Genomic DNA, 18,772 nt, shown 5'->3' on the forward strand with positions numbered 1-18,772 from the left:
TTGCACATCTACCTGCGCCTACCCACCCGTCTAATGGCCCTCTCCAGCTCCAGACCCTGAAGCGGGACTGTGGACTCCCATCCCAAACCTGCTCCTCCCTGAGATTTCCTTTTCTCCACAAACAGCACCACCGTGGATACTGTTGCTCAAACAAAAAATCTAGGCGTGATGCATGGATGAGTCCTTTCTTTCCTGCCCCTTGACGCTTCAATCCCTTCATCAATAAGTCATGCCAACTGTGACCTCTAAAACATGCCCAGGATATGCTCCTGCCACTCTGGTTTAACACATCCTCCTAGCTGACACAGCCTTTTTACTGCTTTCCTTCCTGTTCTCCATAATCCATTCCCCACAGGGCAGCCAAAGTGATCTTTAAATGCGTATATCACATCCTGTCATACCCAGAGCTTACAATTTTCGAATAGTGCCCCTTTGCCCTTGGCATTAACTCTCAGCTCCTGATGCTGGCTCCCAAAGCCCCCTGTGAGGGCTGTTTTTCCTCCTCTCCAAACCTCATCTACAGTCTAGCCCTCTCTAGGTGTTTTTCTCTTCCCTGAATAAACCAGCCCCTCCTTATCCTAGGCCCTCTGTGGGACCCGTTTTCCCCTCCTGAAATTCTCTCCCACTGGATTTTCATGTGACTGGTTCCTCCTCACCTCTGACACCTCAGCCCAAACATCACCTCCTCAGAGATGCTTCTCTGTACACCCACTCGTGCAGATCACCCTCTGTCAGCACATTTGTCATTGTCACTCACTGAAAATGTTCTTTCTCCTATTTATTAATTTAGTAGGCTGAAACGAAATTAGTAAAGCAAAAACACGAAGATGACCTCTCCATGAAGTCAAGGGAGAAGAGAGTTCAAAAAAAAAATTTTTTTTTTTAATGTTTATTTATTTTTGAGCACGAGAGAGACAGAGGGCAAGCGGGGGTGGGGGGGGGGGGGGGACAGAGAGAGAAGGAGACACAGAATCCAAAGCAGGCTCCAGGCTCTGAGCTGTCAGCACAGAGCCTGATGCGGAGCCTGAACTCACACACCGTGAGATCATGACCTGAGCCGATGTCAGACGCTTAGCCGACTGAGGTGTCCCAAGGATAGGAGAGAGTTTTAAGAAGGGGACCTTACCTGGCAAGGTTAAATGCTCTGGAAAGACTCAAGAAGATCATGATCATGATGTGATAAGGACAGTGACAACTCATGTTTATTGTTGCTATTCATTAACCCTGAGCTGGGAGGGTGGCAGGCATTTTGCATACATTATCTTATTTCACCCTGACACTTTGTCTGTTGTCAGGGAATGCCACGATTCCCATTTTACAGAGGAGAACCCTGAGGCTTAGGGAGCTCAGGTGCAGTGCCTGGTACCCGGTAGCTTTCAATTAACGTTTCCCATGGGAGTGAATGAATTTTTACCAAGGTCCTGGAGCTTGTGAATGGTACAGTTGAGTGTCTAACCTGGGTCTGAGTAAAACCCAAGTCCATGTTCATAACAACTGGGCTATATACTTCCTTAGATGGTGATCGAAATACTGAATTATCTCTTAACAGATTGAGAAAGAGAAGTATAATGTAGGATAGGTGATTTCTTATTTATTTCAAAACCATGACATAAGTAAAATTAATTTTGAGACCAAAATCCTTCTGAATTTTGGATTCCATCAAATCTTTTGAAAGGATAGATGAGTTCTGTAAAAGCGTTAGGGATGAACCCAGATTGAGTGATTTCTTTATTAGTTGGTATACTCCGAGGATGAATTCTAATGATAAATCCAGGTCCACTGTGCAGAAACATTGTTAAAACTTGGTCTTTGGGATGAGTGCAGTGAGAATCCCATATGGATGCTGCTGCAGGTGAGCTGTCCTGAACCATGTTCATGTTGGACACCCTGGTAGAGCACCCGGTGTCAGACGTTTCCTGGATGTGTTGGTTTTGACTTGTCCCATTATGAGACGCGTGTTCTGTACTTGTGTGCTCAGCACTCTTGTGGGCCGATGGAGACTTCACACGACATCGAGGACATAGTCTTTGCCCTTGCTGAGTTCTTGCTGAGTTCACATTCTGATCAGGGTGATGAAACGCACATGTGGATGAAAGCAAGGTCGCAGGGAAAGCCTGTTAATGGAGGAGATGAAGAATGTGCAGTACGGGATGGATTGGAATAAGAAATAGAAGGAGTGCACGGATTTGAGCTTCCATTAGTAGGGGGAGGAATGTGCGCGGACCGGGAAGAGGAATGGGGAGGGAGAATGGTCTAAGCACAGGCAAGACGGTGCACATCTGCACGCTTTGCCCGAGGGGCAGAAAGGGTGGAGTCCCCCTGCCCAGGAACCAGAGGAAGGCTTCGGAAGAGGATTAGAGAAGTAAGAGCGGTCAGTGGAGGAAGGGAGATGCGGCTGGTTGTGGGGAGCTACTTAGGGTTTTCCAGACCCAATGTGACACGAAGGGATGTTTGGAAGGGACGGATCTTTCAGTGGAGTGTCGGGCATTTGGGAGCAAACCAGCTCAGACCGGAAATGCTAGTTTGGGCAAGGTTTCCTCTGCTACCTTTGCTTTAGAATTTTTGTGGCCGTATTGAAATATCACCTGTGACACTAGTTACTTAATTTGCATTTTTTTCATTAAGTTGATTCCGCTGTTAGAAACTTAAATAGGGGCACCTGGGTGGCTCAGTCAGTTGCGCCTCTGACTCTTGATTTTTGACTCAGGTCATGGTCCCAGGGCGGGGGGGGGGGACGAAGCCCTGTGTCGGGCTCCTCCCTGAGCGTGGAGCCTGCCCGGGATGATCTCCCCCTCTCTCTGTCTCTCGAGTAACAAAACAATAAAAACAAAAACTTAAATAAATTTCGTTTTGCCGTGAGCAACATCTACGACTGTTTGGTTGATATTTTTTCTTTAGATTGCCGCCTTGTATTAAAAACTTAAATGAGTTTCGCCTTAACCTAAAGCAATGGTACCTATGAAGTCGTAGGTATTCTGCACTGCTTCTATTTCCCGGGTGCTCATGAAGATGAACCCGTGGCCATTAAAAAACGCCTCATCTGTGTGTCACCTAATGCCGTCTTATGTACCACCGGTGGTTCCTGTACTACACTCTTGGGAACACTCAGAGCACTGTTAGAGCTCTCTGGTTGTGACATGATGAATTGAGCACCTGGGTTCAGCTGCATTTATTAGGTACTTACTATGTGCGAACCACTGTGCCGGAGGAGATGGAAATAGGAATTCTATGCGATCTTTGCTCTTAATGGATTCGGAGCAAGGCAGTGAGGGAATGGCACACCAATAAGAAGGTGAGGTGTAGGCTTGATGAGGCCAATCCCAACTGTCAAAGTAGCTTCCATTATGCCATCTGACATCAGCTCTGTCCTGGGCAGCTGAGTGACTTCCATCTACGGAACCAGGGCTGGTAAGCTCTCCCGAGGTCCAGTTTACTTCAGCGGGTACCTGTCACATACTGCACGATGCCTGTGCAGATACAACGGAGAGTACAGCGTTTCAGTGAGCGATAAGCCAGAGAATGAAGGGCGAAGGGGTGGTGGCGGGTGCAGAACGGGGTGAGGACCTCAAGAGCGAGGCAGTGAGTGTATGCTCAGGGCTTAGGAGAGGATGAGTTCATAGCCAGCTCTGGTGGGGTTGGGGCGGGGGGGAGGTGTGGCTCTGGAAGATCTGGCATTTGACATGGATTTTGAAGGATGATGTAAAAGGCAGGGACGGAGAGGGTGCGACAGAGGCAAAGGCATCGCAAGGCACCGAAGAGGGAAACTGAGGCACTTGTTTGGAAGAAGAGCGAGTCTCCAGCTGTTCTGTGGGATATGTGGGGAGATGAAGGTGGAAAAGAAGGCCGGGGTCTTGTGGGCACCCTGGACTCTGGGTTGAGCACGGATTTATTTCCGGAGTCAATGAAGAGACCTTGAAGGCTATGATGTGTGATGTGTTGCACTTTATGAAACCGCTAATGGATATGAATCCACATCCGGTAGATGCAAGCTGGGGACTCTCAGGAAGAAACTGTAGTAACCTGGGTGATGAATAATGAGGTCCCGAATGGTCACGGGACAGAGGTCTGGGCTGGAGGGACCAATGAGGGAGTGAAGAAGAAAGATCTAAACAGAGAGGTCAGTGGAGAGGTCTGGGGATCGACCAGCCACCAGCACAGCGGGGTCAGTCCTTTCTCTCGAATTACAGGTGGGGAGAGTGGTGTCATCCACGAGGTATGGAATACGGGGGAACATTGTGCGTGGGGGGAACAAGATAATGTTTGCAGTTCTAGTATATGTGGGTGAGGGGGGAGGAGGCATGTTATAGGTAATTTTTTTGCTGGGACAGAACAGAAGCAGTCCATGCTCTGTCAATTCCTTCTATTTTGTCTTTAAGCATACACCAAGATAAATGGCTGTATAATTTCCGTGTATAATTCCGTGTATAATTTCCGGATTTGGATGCTCAAGAGGCATTTAGGTTGCACTGAAAATGGACATTATTGCTCTTGACTTGTACAAGGGTACCATGTCCTGGGAAATTGGACTACCATATTTTGTGAAAAGTCACTCGAGTCACTTGTTTTTACCCACAGTCCTTTCCCCTGCAACATCCCTGTATTGAGGGATGCTTACGTAACGGGATTCTTCCATTCCAGCTCCTTGTTTCCCGCCTGAAATGGACGTGACATCCAGCAGCTGTGGATGCAATTCTGCTTCTACACAGAGAGAAGTCTAATGTGAAATGATTTAAGCAAACAGCAGATGAAGGCTTAAAAAGAGCAGGGTCTGAAATTTGACTTTCCACTGCAGAGCAAAGAGAAGGGTGGACCTCTGATGCTGGTGGTGGCACCTGTCACCTGGAAATTTTCCTGGAGCACCATCTAAATTTATGAATCTCCAAAATCCGTTTGTTTTCATTTAGTCTCTGCTTGAATAGTTCTTGTTTATTTATTTTATGGAATGCCTGACTCTGTAGTATCTGAGGTGAAATGCACCACTTTCAATTGCAATGAATAGGCCAGAGCAGCTCTTGGGAGCTGCTCTGGGCAGGAAGTGGAGGTGAATTCTTCTAATGAGAACTTCTTTTGGGACTGTGACTCGCTCGCCTGGGTCCCCGTCACCATGCAGGGATCGGTTGAGTTCCAGCAAATCTGGAGCCAATTTAGTGGTACAAAAGAAAGGAGAAGCGTCTGTTAAATGGATCTGCATTCCCAGTTCTCAAAGACGCCAGCACTGTCTCCTAGCTAATAGGAACCCAAAGCGTGCCCTGCGGATGCTGCCAGATGTTTCTGAAGAGGCACCTTAGATTTTATAGTCCCAGAAACCGCACACTTAAAAATAGCATCGGACTGGCTATTAGGTAGACACTAAGCTTTTGGAAATCTATCACTGTTATCTGGCCTTCCATGTTGCTGAAGAGGCAGCAAACTTACAAAATGGTCAGAGCGACCTTTATTATTTTTTTTTAATGAATGTAAGTGGAAGCTTTGTGAAGTGATGCATTTAACTTGTAGCTTGATTTCCCTCTTGCATCAAATTTTCTTTTTAAATGACGGAACCCCGTTATAATGTGCCTGTTAGGAAATGCATTCACTCATGTATATATATTTATTCATTTAACAAATATATATATATATATTTTTTACCATCTGCCAGGCTCTGTGCAGGACTCTTGCAAATAAGGATCAGAACTGTGTTTTGCTCTTAACCGTTTCTCCAAGGCAAATGTTCTCTTGTACCGCATTAATTCGAAGATGCATTATTTTCCTTACATTCCCAAAATCACAAGGTGTCTTACTACCAATGATTTGCAGTCAGTTAGCTGGCAATGTTAATTTTTTAGAAATATGTAAAATAATGATGCATTTTGTAGGTGATGTATTATATTTTGTAGGCGATGTGTGCACAACGTTATTGTTGGTACCATGCTTTGACAATATCATGGCCCCATTTGGAGTTCAGTACCAATGTTAAGCCTCTCATTTTAGGCACGGAGGTTGGTCCAGGGATGCCAGAACTCAGATGCCCAGATGTCCAGATTAGGAGAAAAGTCAGAAGATGGACGGAGGGCCAGTGGTTCAAGCCACGTAGGCGGTAATAGCACGGTGGACAGAAATCCTCCAGTGCCTCACGTCTCTGTATCTTCTCTCCCTCTCTGGTCTGCTACATAAATTCAGGCAGTGTGACTCTGACAGACATCAGGAAAGAGTGGGAGGAATGAGAAATGAATGGCAGGGCTGCAGCATGGGAGACGGGAGAGTGACGTCAGTGTGTGTACCTGGTGATAAAGTGAACAACAAAGTTAGCATGATAGCAGCATCTATTTATTGAGTGTCCTACCATTGCCCATTTCAAAAACGCCATTTTTCAGCTTTATTGATTTATTCATAACTGTTTAACCAACTGAGCCACCCAGGCGCCCCTACATAACTGACCAATAAAATGGTAACATATTTAGATTGTAAAATATTTAAGGTGTGCAACGTGGTGACATGACATTGTATGCGCTGTGGAAAGATTTCCACCGCTGAGTTGTGACATCCATCACCTCACATATTTACACCCCCCCCCCCCCCCCCCGCCCCGGGTGAGAACACTTAAGTTCTACTTTGTTAGTAAGTTTCAGTTGTGCAATACAGTAGAATCAACTGCCATCACCATGTTATATGTTAGAGCCTCAGACTTTATTTATCTTACAACCTTTTGCTAGCCTCTCCCTATTTCCTTCTGCCTCTGCTCTGACAACCACCATTCTACTCTGTTTTGAGTTTGATTTTTTTTTTTTTTTTTTTTTTTAAGATCCCACATATAAGTGATACTACGCAGTATTTCTCCTTCTCTGTCTGGCTTATTTCACTTAGCACAGTGCTTTCCAGTTTCATCCATGTTGTTGAAAATGGCAGAATATCTTTCTTTCTTTCTTTCTTTCTTTCTTTCTTTCTTTCTTTCTTTTATTTTTAAGAGGGGGGCATGGGGGAGGGGCAGAGAGAGAAGGAGACAAAGGGTCTGAAGCTGGCTCTGTGCTGAGAGCAGAGAGCCCGATGCAGGGCTCAAACTCATGAACCATGAGATCTTGACCTGAGCTGAAGTCAGACGCTTAACCGACTGAGCCACCCAGGTGCCCCAGAATATCCTTCTTTTTAAAGGCTGAATAGTATTTCATTGTATGTGTCTATATATCCATGTATCTGTATCTATATCTATAAATCACATTTTCTTTATCCGTTTACCCACGGAGGGGCATTCAGATTGTTTTCCTCCCATGGCTATTGTGAATAATGCTGCAGTGAACATGAGAGTGCAGATAATCTGTTCAAAACGGTGGTTTCATTTCCTTCGGAGATAATACCCAGAGGTGGGTGGGATTGCTGGATCGTATCGTAGTTCTATCTTTACTTTCTTGGGGAATGTCCAAACTATTTTCCAAGGTGACTGCACCAATTTACATTCCCACCAGCAGTACACAAGGGCTCCCTTTTCTCTACATCCTCAACAGCATTTGTAACCTGCTGTCTTTTTGATAACATTCTAACAGCGTAAGGTGATATCTTGTGGTTTTGAGTCAAAGATGCTACTTAAAGAAAATCCTGCAAGATAAGTATTCATTGAGCATCATTATTGCCCTTGTATTTTGTGTGAACCCGGGGCTCAGAGAGGGTAAGTAACTTGCCCAGTGTCATATAGTTAATAAGTGATAGGAGCAGGATTCAGGTTTGGTCCATGGGTCATCAAAGTCCACTCCATTTTCAACATCCTGCAGGGCATCCCAAAGCCTCAGAACATGCAGGGAATTTGTGTCCAATCGGGAGAGGTCACAGAAGCCAACCAGGGTCAGAGCAGTACATGGAAAATTACATAGCATCAGAATCCAAAATTAGGGCCAGTAAGCAGAATTCCACCAATGTCTTAAGTAATGTCCTCATGTGCTGTAACCAAGGTGCATGGACTGGATGGACAAAGTTGGGAAGCGGCAGAGGCTCCCAGACCCAGGGAAGTATCTGGCAGCTTGGTGACTTATGTGCTGAGGTTCAAGAATTTATTACTTTACTCTAATCAGACCCCCACAGAACAGAAGTGCTGTTGTAGCTAAGATTCTAGAAATCAGGAATGGGTGTTTTAATAAAGCCCATGATCCCAAGAGCAGCTTGCTGTAGGGGTGAGCTCACAGTCTATAGTTGGGAGTTGATGAATAATTTTACTTATGTTGCTAATATCTGTGGGGATGTTCTGCCTTCAATGGATTCCGTTTAGATTTTGATCTTGTGGATATCTCAAGGAAATTTAAAATGTTTGGTTTATTATTTAGAATCACTGTGTTACTTTTCTTAGAGCTATTGGATGACAAGAGGAATTTTGTATATTATTAAGGAAGAGTCCTAGCTTTCAAACACCAAAGGTGGCTATTCAAATCTGGGAACTAGGAAGAGGTCTAAGTTGATCACCTAATAAGCCTTTCTGATTTGTTCTTGTGAGGGTAATAGAACAAAGTAGATTTTTATTAATTTAGAGGAAATACCCTTAAATGGTGAGAACAATCGTCTTTCTAATGAGGCATGTAACACAATCACTATCACCCTTGTCATCACTATCTCTGTCATCGGTAATCATTTATTAAGTTTCTAACTACTCTCTGCCTTGTGTGAGGTGTCCTGCAAAGAGGCTTGGTCCCTGTCTTTTTGAGTTTCCAATGTAAGAGCAAACAGATGAAGAAACACATATGAGAAATCCATTGAAGAGAATTAGAGTATTCTGAGTTAGAATAGTAATGAAAAGCGCAGTGAGGAATTGTAACCTGTATCAGGGTATTAATGGTGACTGTATTTAAATTCTTTCTAAAGGCAGAAAGCAACATTGTTAAGACACCAAGAGAGGAACAGTGTTGGGGCAGTGTCCTTGAAGTTGCATGTTAGTTGTAGGAGGAGAAGGAGAAAGCTGGTAATTTTTCAGGTCAGGAATTGATGCTAATGGCAATGATGCTGCTGTGATTGGTGCTCCAAAGCCCAATCAGAACCTCTTTGGGCCTTTGCCCAGTACAGGTCGGAGGCCATTTGTAAGTCTGGATTGATGGAGACATGAGCCTAATGGGCCTAAACACAGTCACTGGATCAGCCGATGTATCTGTTAGGATGATTTCTGTTGCCGACGACAGAAAACCTGGTCCAAATGGGATCCAGCCCCAAAGGGGATTATTGGTTCTCATAACTGAGCAGCCTAGGCAGAGCGCCATCTCGGGCTCAGATGATGCATCCAGGATTGGATATTTCTTCTTTCGTCCATTCTGCATCGCTCTGTTCCTGGACACCCTCCTACCTGGTGGTCCTACCTGAAGGCTGCCAGCAGCTCTGGGCTCCGTCCTTCTGGATTCACATCCTTCAGGACGCAGTAAGCTACATTGTCTAAGGCTCAAACAGAAGTCTCGCAATGAAATTCTCTTAGTCCTGATTGGCTTGTCCGGGGTCAGTTACTCATCCTTTAGCCAATCATGGTGGGAGGTGGGGATCAAATGCGCAGATTGGCTTAGCCTGGGCCATGTGCTTCACTCATGAAGCCTCTGCTGGTCAGTGATGTTCAGCACAAGGGCTGAGACTGGGCGGGAGTGGTTTCCCTAAACAGAGTCAGGCTGTTGCCCCAATGGGGCTGGTCGTGAGAGCATGGATGGGGCAGGGAGAGAGGGCAGATAAGACTGGAAGCAGGGATACCATTTGGGAAGTTACTGAGGTACAGGCAAGGAACCGCAGCAGCTTAGGTAAGAGGCGAGACAGTGGAGACACGGATGCCTGAAGCATTTTTTTTTTTTAATGCCGTGTAATTGGTTAATTAAATGGGCTGGATTTTATTGGGAATGCAAACAGAAAAATGGCTTTATTTCTCTTCACGCGTGACTTTCACATTTGTTCTGTTAGGCCAACCCTGAATCATATCCCAGCAGTATCCTATAGCCTTTCCAGGCGTTTCTCAAATAAAATAAAAATAGAAATAAGAATAATTAGTTTCAAGTATTCTAAACTCCAGTTTAATATAAACCCAAGTACCATCCTCTCATCTATGTAAAAGCTCTCCTTTCCCTGTAGTTCAAGCCTGGGCTGAGACACCACAGACCAGCAATGGAAAAGGGAAGCCTTGTTTGTTCTCTGTCTCTCTGGGTCTAAACGCCTTCCCTGCTTGCTTTGCAACTTCTGGCTCCTCCGGAGTCAGGTGGCAGGGAGAGGGACGAGGAGGAGGCCAAAATGTTCTACTTAGCTGATGTCCTTCATGGTTCTCTGTAGCCTTACAGGCATCCAAGAGCTTTTGTGGGTTCTTGGACACCCCCTGTGAAGATCTTCAGACTTTCCCACAGCATGAGTGATGCCCTCCCTGGCTGCTCCCTTATGATGCCCCCTCAGCCTCTGCCCGAGTACATCCTGGGCTATTTATTTATTTATTTATTTGCCCAAATAGATCCACTTTGGGGGGCAGGGCTTTTAATGCAGGCTCTAACCAAGCTATCCCCTCGTCGCACCTCTGTGTCCGTTTGGCCCATGAGAAATCATTACGTATCTCTGTGCTGCCCAGCTTGGGAGGAGCGAGCCACTCCTCTGCTGCCCTCTGTCCTCGACCAGGCCAAACTGTGGGGCCTTGTGTCTGATTTTCCCCGGGCTGTCTTCATTGCACCCTTCCAGGGGGCACCCTCTGTGTGTACTCTGGAGTTAGGCAATTAATGCAGCAGATCTGATTGCTAATGAGTGTCTCACACTCTAATCTGGAACGGCGCAAGGCAGGCCTGTGAAGTGTGCAGCTCAGCAAGCCCGCAGCTGGGGGTCTGAGGTGCCGGGACCCTCTTCTGCCAACCACTCTCATCTCTCTGAGCAGTTCTCTGGCTGCTTCTCTGCTGCTGTGCTCCCCAGTGCTGTGTTTTCTCTAAGAAATGCCTTTTCTCCAGTGAATTCTCTTACATGGGCTGGAAGCAGCAGGTGGTTTCTGAACCAGTTGGACCTCAACTTAGCAATTTCTGCCTAAATAAAGGCTCAGTTTTCCGCCCTGGGGTGTCAGTATAAATCCTGAGGGAACAGGAAAAGCCCCACTTCACGTGGCATTGTGGTAGAGAAACCCTGTCGTCAAATGAAACCTCTCAGGACAGTCCAATGTATAAAGCAGACAGAGAGGGCGACACATGGTGGGTGAGGTGGGGAGCAAGGGCAGGTACAACAGGCTCGCTCCTGGGCACAGCTCGAAAATCACTGTGCCTGGGAAAGCCAGCCGTGGTGCCTGTGGCAAGGAGAGGCTCTCACTCTTTACGGTTCTGCCCGGTTTGCCTTGTTCGTGACTTTTAGGTGAAAACGACAGTTTGTGCAAGTCGTGTGGGAATGAAAATAGTCTTGGTGCTGTCCACTTCCGCTGCAGACGGACCACTGGCCAGGCCGAGATGATGGGCTCCTTTTTAGTGCATAGTTATGTCGGCTCACCTGCGTCCTGGTCTCCTGACACTGACCTAGAAGCTTCCGCACACACCTGCTTTGCGGGTGCCTTTTTTCTGTGAATGAAAAGACCTGCCTCTGAAAATAGCAGTGGCACAACCTGCCGAAATAATTCTGTCACTTTCTTGTGGTCCTGTAGCTTACGGCTTTGTTCCTTGCAGGGAAACCGGCAAGAATTTTCTACAAAGGTTTTTTTCTGTAAAGGTTTCCTTCTTCACACATAGTGCTTTGCAGGTCAGTGCTACTGCATCTGTTTTTCTGGGTGTGGGGCAAACTACCTAATTTCCCTGGGCCTCGGTTTCTCCATCTGTAAAATTGGGCCAAGAATGAAACCTCCGCCCTGGACTGGACGTAATGCGATTGTGTGTGAAACATACGCAGCCCCTGGCACGGGGCCAGCAGCCAGGACATGTCACTGATGGTGCTGCTGTCCTGTCGCTGTAACAAACTACCTTAAACTGGATGGCTTAAAACAAACGAATTTCCTACCGTATTGCTCTGTAGGTCGGATTTCAGAATTGGCTTTGTGGGGCTAAAATCAAGGGGTCAGCAAGGCTGCACTCCTTCTGGAAGTTTTAAGGGAGCACCCTCTCCCTGCCCTCTCCAGCTTCTTGGCTCATGGCCACACCACTCTGACCTTTGCTTTCATCCTCACATCTCCTTCTCTGCCTCTGCCCACCACCCCCCCCCAATTTATTAGGACCCCTGTGATTATATTGGGTCCATTCAGATAATCCAGAATAATCTCTTCATGCCACATCCTTAACTTACATTTGCCATGTCCCTTTGTCACATAAGGTGATATTTTTACAGGTCCCAGGGATTAGGGTGTGGACAGTCTTAGGGAACCATTATTCTGCCTACCACACTGATTATCTTAAAAATTAAGTATCCACAGTGTGCCAGACCCTTTACTTTGGGCTGGGCATAAACAATGAATAAGATACCATGCTTATACCAAAATAGATAAATGATAATCATGGCAGTCGACACTTACCCTTCACTGTATGCCAGGTGTTATGCTAGGCACCTTAGGGAATTATCTTCAAGTGTCAGCGTAGCATTAAGGGGAAGGTTTTATTCCCATTTTGAGGATAAGGATAATGAAGTTTAGGAAGCTTAAGTACTTTTTCCAAAAGTCACACAGCTAGTGACGCGAGCCCAGGTCTGTCTGATCCTCAGCTCTACAATTAATTACTGGATTATATATTGCCCCTGGAAGGGTAGATGGGTGTGCCTCTGGCTCTTTTCCTAACAGAGGTGGACAAGTAGCTGCAATTCAGGACCCGGGGCAGAGCTCCCACGGGAGGCCAATGCTACATCCCAATCATGGTCCAAAGCTGCAAGTTCATGGCCCTGACCGTTGGGCAGATATGTTGGTTGCCTTCAGGAGAATCTAATAACATGCGTTCATCTTCCCACCGAACTGATCCTTCCCAAGACCATTTATCGCTGTGCTAATGGGGTCCTGCTTCAAGCTGAGGCAGTGTGTGAATAGCAGAGCCCAGTGAAGTTCCTCTCTAGTGATGAGTATAGAAACCACCTGGTGATTTTAAAGGGCAAAAAGAAGGTACATTCAAGTGAATCTGAGGGAAGCATTTGAATAGTAAAGGCCACGTTGTTCTTGATCTTTGCAGGAATTTCCTTCAGTGGGAATGGAACTTTTACATGAAGGGCACAGGTAGGGGGACGGTTGGCCTCCAGACTGTGTGATGTTTTAATGAGGCTGACCCAGCTGCTGGGCCCTAGGATGACCCACAGCAGCTTACCCAGGCCATGTAGGACGGGGAGAAGAGGAAGAAGTTTCCAGAGGGTCTACCCAGGGTCTAGGATGGGGCTGAAGTGTGCAGGTAAGTAAGTGGTGCCTCCCCTGCTCTGAGCAGAAGTGGTAGCAAGGAACTTTCCTGGATTCTTTCCTGCTGAAGGGGCAGGCTGTTTGGGGTAGGGTTTGCATTTCCACATTTTCGTTTTCTCCAGAGACAGCTTCTCTCTCTCAACCCCTTTGTCTACACCCCTGAGCTTCGAAGACATTGCATTTTGGACACGTTCACAGATTGGCTAGCAGAAAGATGTTTGTTATATTGGGGCAGATATAGTAAGGGTGTCCATACATTCTGACTCTTTAAGACAGTAATGTTTTGAAGTCATTATTTTTTGAAGTAATTATTTTTCAATAACGATGACTGATTAAATGCATCCATGTGGGATTAAATGTTTGGCTATTTGTAAGACTACGTCTGTAAAATCCACAAATCAGAACAACTCGATGCTGTGGCTGGCTTTCCCTCTTCTTTTCCTCTCTCTCTCTCTCTCCCTCTCTCTTGCTCCTGCTCTTCCCTCCTCCCCCCACCCTTTCTTTCACTATCTATAGAAGGACTTTGGAATAGAAACTGGGCTCAGAACTTGTGATGGAAAGTTGAATAAGTACGAGTCCCTGACTGCCAGGGATTTGTGTCCGGTAAAGGGATTCGTTCATTTTATCCAGCAGATCTTTGTTGAGCATCTGTGATGTAGCAGGCACCCATCTAGGTGCTGAGATGCAGCGATGAACAAAATACACTAAATCTGATACTCCAGATGTCCAGATTCCAGTGGGGATGACACACAGTAAACGAGCAAATAAGTATAGAAGGTGATTTCAGCGGGGCGCCTGAGTGGCTCAGTTGGTTGGGCATTCAACCTCAGCTCAGGTCGTGATCTCACGGCTCATGGGTTCAAGCCTCAAGTCAGGGTTTGTGTGGACAGCTCAGAGCCTGGAGCCTGTTTCAGATTCTGTGTCTCCTTCTTTCTTTGTTCCTCCCCCATTCTCTCTCTCAAATATAGATAAACATTAAAAGGTTTGCTTTAAAAAAAAAAAGATGATTTCAGCTCACGATACAGTTTCAGCTGTGAACAAAACAAAGTCAGGCAGGGGGCTGAAGAGTGACTGCAGGGGACTGGCTTTTCTGCAGTGGGGTGGGAGGCTACGGTCCTCTTTGAGGAGGTGACATGGAACAGAGTGCTGAGTGTTGACAAGGAGCTGCCCTGCAAGGATCTGGGCAAACATGTCCCAGCCAGAGGAAACAGCAAATGCGAAGTCCCAGAGGTGGGAGCTAACTTGGAAACACTGGAAGACCAGTGTGGCTGGAGGGTATTTATGGGGAGCTAAGGATGGAGAGGCAGGCAGTGGCCAAAACTGGGAGAACTATGAAAGGGACTTTGGGTGCTCTTTGGAGCGGAATGGGAATCCTCTGGAAGCAAGGGAGTGTAGGGGTCGACTTTACATTTTAGAAAGCCGTCAAGCCGGCTCCTGCTTGGTGAATGGGCTGGCTGGGCCGGACACCCTGGTGCAGCTCTGGTGCTTGGACAAAGAGAGGGAGGAACGTGGACCCGGTGGGGGTGGGGAGAAGTGGTGGAAGTCAGTATCCACTTGGAAGACTTGGCTGGATTGGCTGCTGGATTGGCTGACGTAGCCTGGGCGCAGCAGAACCACCATTAACTCTGGACTTTTCGGCTGAGCTCCTGGGGGAAGGAAGGGCAGTGCCACTGAGTTGGGGAATTCTGGGGAAGAGTCACTCTCAGGGTATGCCTACGGGTGAAAACAAGATTCTTCTTTGAAGTCGTGTCCGTGTTAAGTTTGAGAGGCTAATTGGACATCTAAGTGGAGAAATTGGGTAGACTGTTAAATCCACAAGTGCTGGGGAAAAGGTCAGTGCTGGGGATGAAGATGTAGAAATCATCCGTCAGAGGCACAAGGAGCAAAACAAAATGTGGGAGGTGTACTCATGGCTTTAGAAGGACGTCATTCTTGCTCTAGAAAACGTGGCGATCTAAATTATGTCAACAGTGAGTGTTGCCTGTGCCAAGCACCATGCTAACTGCTTCACACAGATGCTGTTTGGCGGGGCCCGCGCCTTGGAAAGCAGCCCTGCTGCGCTGTGGAAGACGACCCATCCTGGGACCAGATCGCTGGATTCAGATCCCAGCCCTGCCTCTCGCTGGGGGTGTGTGTGTGTCCTTGGGCAAGTTAATTTAGTCCTGTGCTTTGTTGGCTCATCTGTAAAAGAGGGTAATACTAGTACCTACTTTACAGAGTTATTGGGATATTTACACGAGTTAATACCTGTGAAATACCTGGAATAGAGCGTGGTACCCAATAAGCACTCAATACATGATAGTGATTTTATTTATTTATTTATTTATTTATTTCCGAGTTTTAATTGAAATTCCAGTTAGTTAACATACAGTGTAATATTAGCTCCGGTGATTCAGCACTTATATGCAATAGTGGTGTTCATCCCTATAAATGCCTTCCTTAGTACCCATCACCCACTTAACCACCCCCCCGCCCCCCCCACCCCTCCAGTAACACTCAGTTTGCTCTCTGTAGTTAAGAGTCTGTTTCCGGTTGACCTCTCTCTCTTTCCTCCTATGTTCGTTTGTTTTGTTTCTTAAATTCCACAGGCGAGTGAAATCATACGGCATTTGTGTTTCTCTGACTTACTTCACTTAGCATAATACTCTCTAGCGATTTTAGTGTTAGTGTTTCTTGTGGTTGCTCTGTGTGGTGCATTTCAACAGATGAAAGAATAAGGTGTGTTATAATTAGGGTATTGTTTTGGAGTCTTGTTTTGACCTGTTTATTAGTCAGTGTATAGTGTGCTTGGATTGTCTTCCAGGTTTGTGCCATGATTCCATTTTATGAACAAGCCCTCTACTGCAATATGTATTAAAATCTGTTTCTGTTCCTGTTGCTGTATAACGAACCACCCCAACTTACTGACATAAAGCAAGTATTTGATTATACTCGTAGATTCTGCGTTTAGGAAATCAGGCAGAGCTCATTAGGGATGGCTTATCTCCGCTCCACGAAGTCTGGGGTGGGGGGCTCACTTGGGAAGGCTGTGGGGATTGATGGCGTGTGGGGAGCAGTGGAATCAACTAGGGCCGTCTTCACTCATGTGATGGTAGTTGGTGCTGACTCTCCGCTGGGGTCTTAGGTTGGCCGTTGGCTAGAGCACCAACACAGGGCCATGCCGTGTGGCCTCTCCTTGGGGCCTGGTTTGGGCTTCCTCACAGCATGGCAGCTGGGTTCTCAGAGTGAGTGTCCCGAGAGAACCAGGAAGAAGCAGTGTGGTCTTTTATGAAAGTTTCGGAGGCCACACAGTGCCACTTCTGCCTTAGTCACAAGCCTGTCCAGATTCAAGGCGATGGGGCATAGATTCCATCTCATAAGAGGAATATCAGAACATGCAGGACAGGAGATGTTGTGGCCAGTTTTGGAAAAATACAGTCTGTCTTGAGGCTTAACCAGGAGGCCAATTATGAGGCCAGTTGGCTTAAAGAATCCAGAGTACTTCTAAATTTTGGATGTGCTCTGAAGTGAGGGTCTCATTTATTTATTAAAGGACTTGATTGCTCTTGGCCTTTGTTGTACTGGAATGTTGGTTTGTTAGAACTGGTAAGCTCTCATTCACTTAAGAAACCCCGATGGAATACTGACTCTGTGCGAGACCCTTACTGCTGTCGGGGCAAACCAACATACCACAAGGAGCCTTGTAGCCACAAGGTGAATATGAATTACAGTTGGCTTTCAGTTAACTGGTCTCTGGAGAGGAAGAAAGCCAGTGACAATCCCTAATGATAGTTACAATAAAACTAGTCAAAACAAGACACAAAATGCATTTAATGCAAACGTATTCAGTTAGCATTGTAGTCAACGTTCAGGAACACATTTCCCATTGTACAGACCTTATCTAATGCATTAATTATTATCACAACTAGCAATTCTTAAATACTGCATCCATTCAATATAGTAAGGCCCCGAAGAGTATGATACCATTTAATTTGCAGTGTAACCCCCTGAGGCAGTTTCCTTTTTCTAGAGAAGAGAGAGTAGTGGAGAGGGTAAGTGACACAAGCTGGCATTTGTACCCAGACCTTCTGCTCCCACGACGCATGCTGAAGGTGACAGGACAGGTTCGTAGAAAGCTGGGACTACAGCCCACATTCTGGATATTCCCTTTGGTGCTTTTGCTTCCAGATTCATGGTTTCCATGCATGTTCCATGAGTCTCTGGGGTCCTAAGGAGGTCTTGGGACTGAGTGTAGAGATTGAGAGGGAGGTAAAGCTCATATGACTTTGGGCCCTTGTCAAAATTCCAGCCATTACAGCTTGCTTTGAGATTATATTATATTGTTTTATACCATACTATACTACACTATACCATCCTATATAAAACACAATGTACTATAAAATAATATAACATTTATATGTATTTAATATTTAACATATTATGCTTACACTACATAATATAATATACAGTATTCAATATCCAAGAGCATGTGGGGTAGGTGAGAGGTATTCAGGCTTTTAGAACAAAATCCTCCCTTCAAAATTTCTTTTAATGGTTATTTATTTTTGAGAGAGAGACAGAGTGTGAGTGGGGGAGGGGCGCAGAGAGAGAGAGAGAGAGAGAGAGAGAGAGAGAGAGAGAGAGACAAAGAATCTGAAGAAGGCTCCAGGCTCCAAGCTGTCAGCACAGAGCCCGACGAGGGGCTCGAACCCATGAACCACAAGATCATGACCTGAGCCGAAGTCAGACACTCAACTGACTGAGCCACCCAGGCGCCCCTAAAATCCTGCCTTCAAATGGAATTTTACATCTCTATCTGTGTCTGTATTGTTTCTACCTAAAGTTTGAATTTCATTCAGTTCAATTGAATTTCCACTCAAAATTCAAACTTTCGGAACAAAACCTTTTCATTTGAAGGAAGTTCAGTTTGATTCAGATCTTACCTTTGTAAGGTTTACCTGAAGCCTTTCCTTCAAGTGAAAGTTTGCATTTATGGGTATAATTTCCACTTAAAGTTTGAATTTTATTCAGTTCAATTGAATTTCTCCTTAAAATTCAGACCTTTAGAACACAGCCTTTCCTTGAAATGGAAGGGTTTCGTTTGAAAAGTTTGAACATCTCTGGTCTGTTCCACATCTTGTCTATTTTTAGTGCACAGATCTGGTCCGTAAGTGGTACCACAGGTATCCTAATTCCAGCCTCAAGATCTCAGTCACTAGCTAAAGTCTTCTCTGCTGGCAAGAGGTGCGGTAGCATCTGCTATGGAAAATAACCTTTAAAGTGCCCCTGCAAGCACAAATCCATAAAACTGAAAGTCATAGGAAAGGGAGAGAGGGTTTATCCAATTTTTAAAAGACTTTTGAAAGCGTGATTTAGATCTTATGTCTGTTGGGTTATCCTGACTGATTTAGTATGTAAATAGGTCCCAGAAAGAGTGTTCTTACCGTGATCTTTGTTTTCAGTTTACTTTTTCATATCAAGTTTTCTTGACGGAAAGTGACT

This window comes from Panthera uncia (genome assembly GCF_023721935.1).
Source record: "Panthera uncia isolate 11264 chromosome B3 unlocalized genomic scaffold, Puncia_PCG_1.0 HiC_scaffold_1, whole genome shotgun sequence".
NCBI lineage: Eukaryota > Metazoa > Chordata > Mammalia > Carnivora > Felidae > Panthera > Panthera uncia.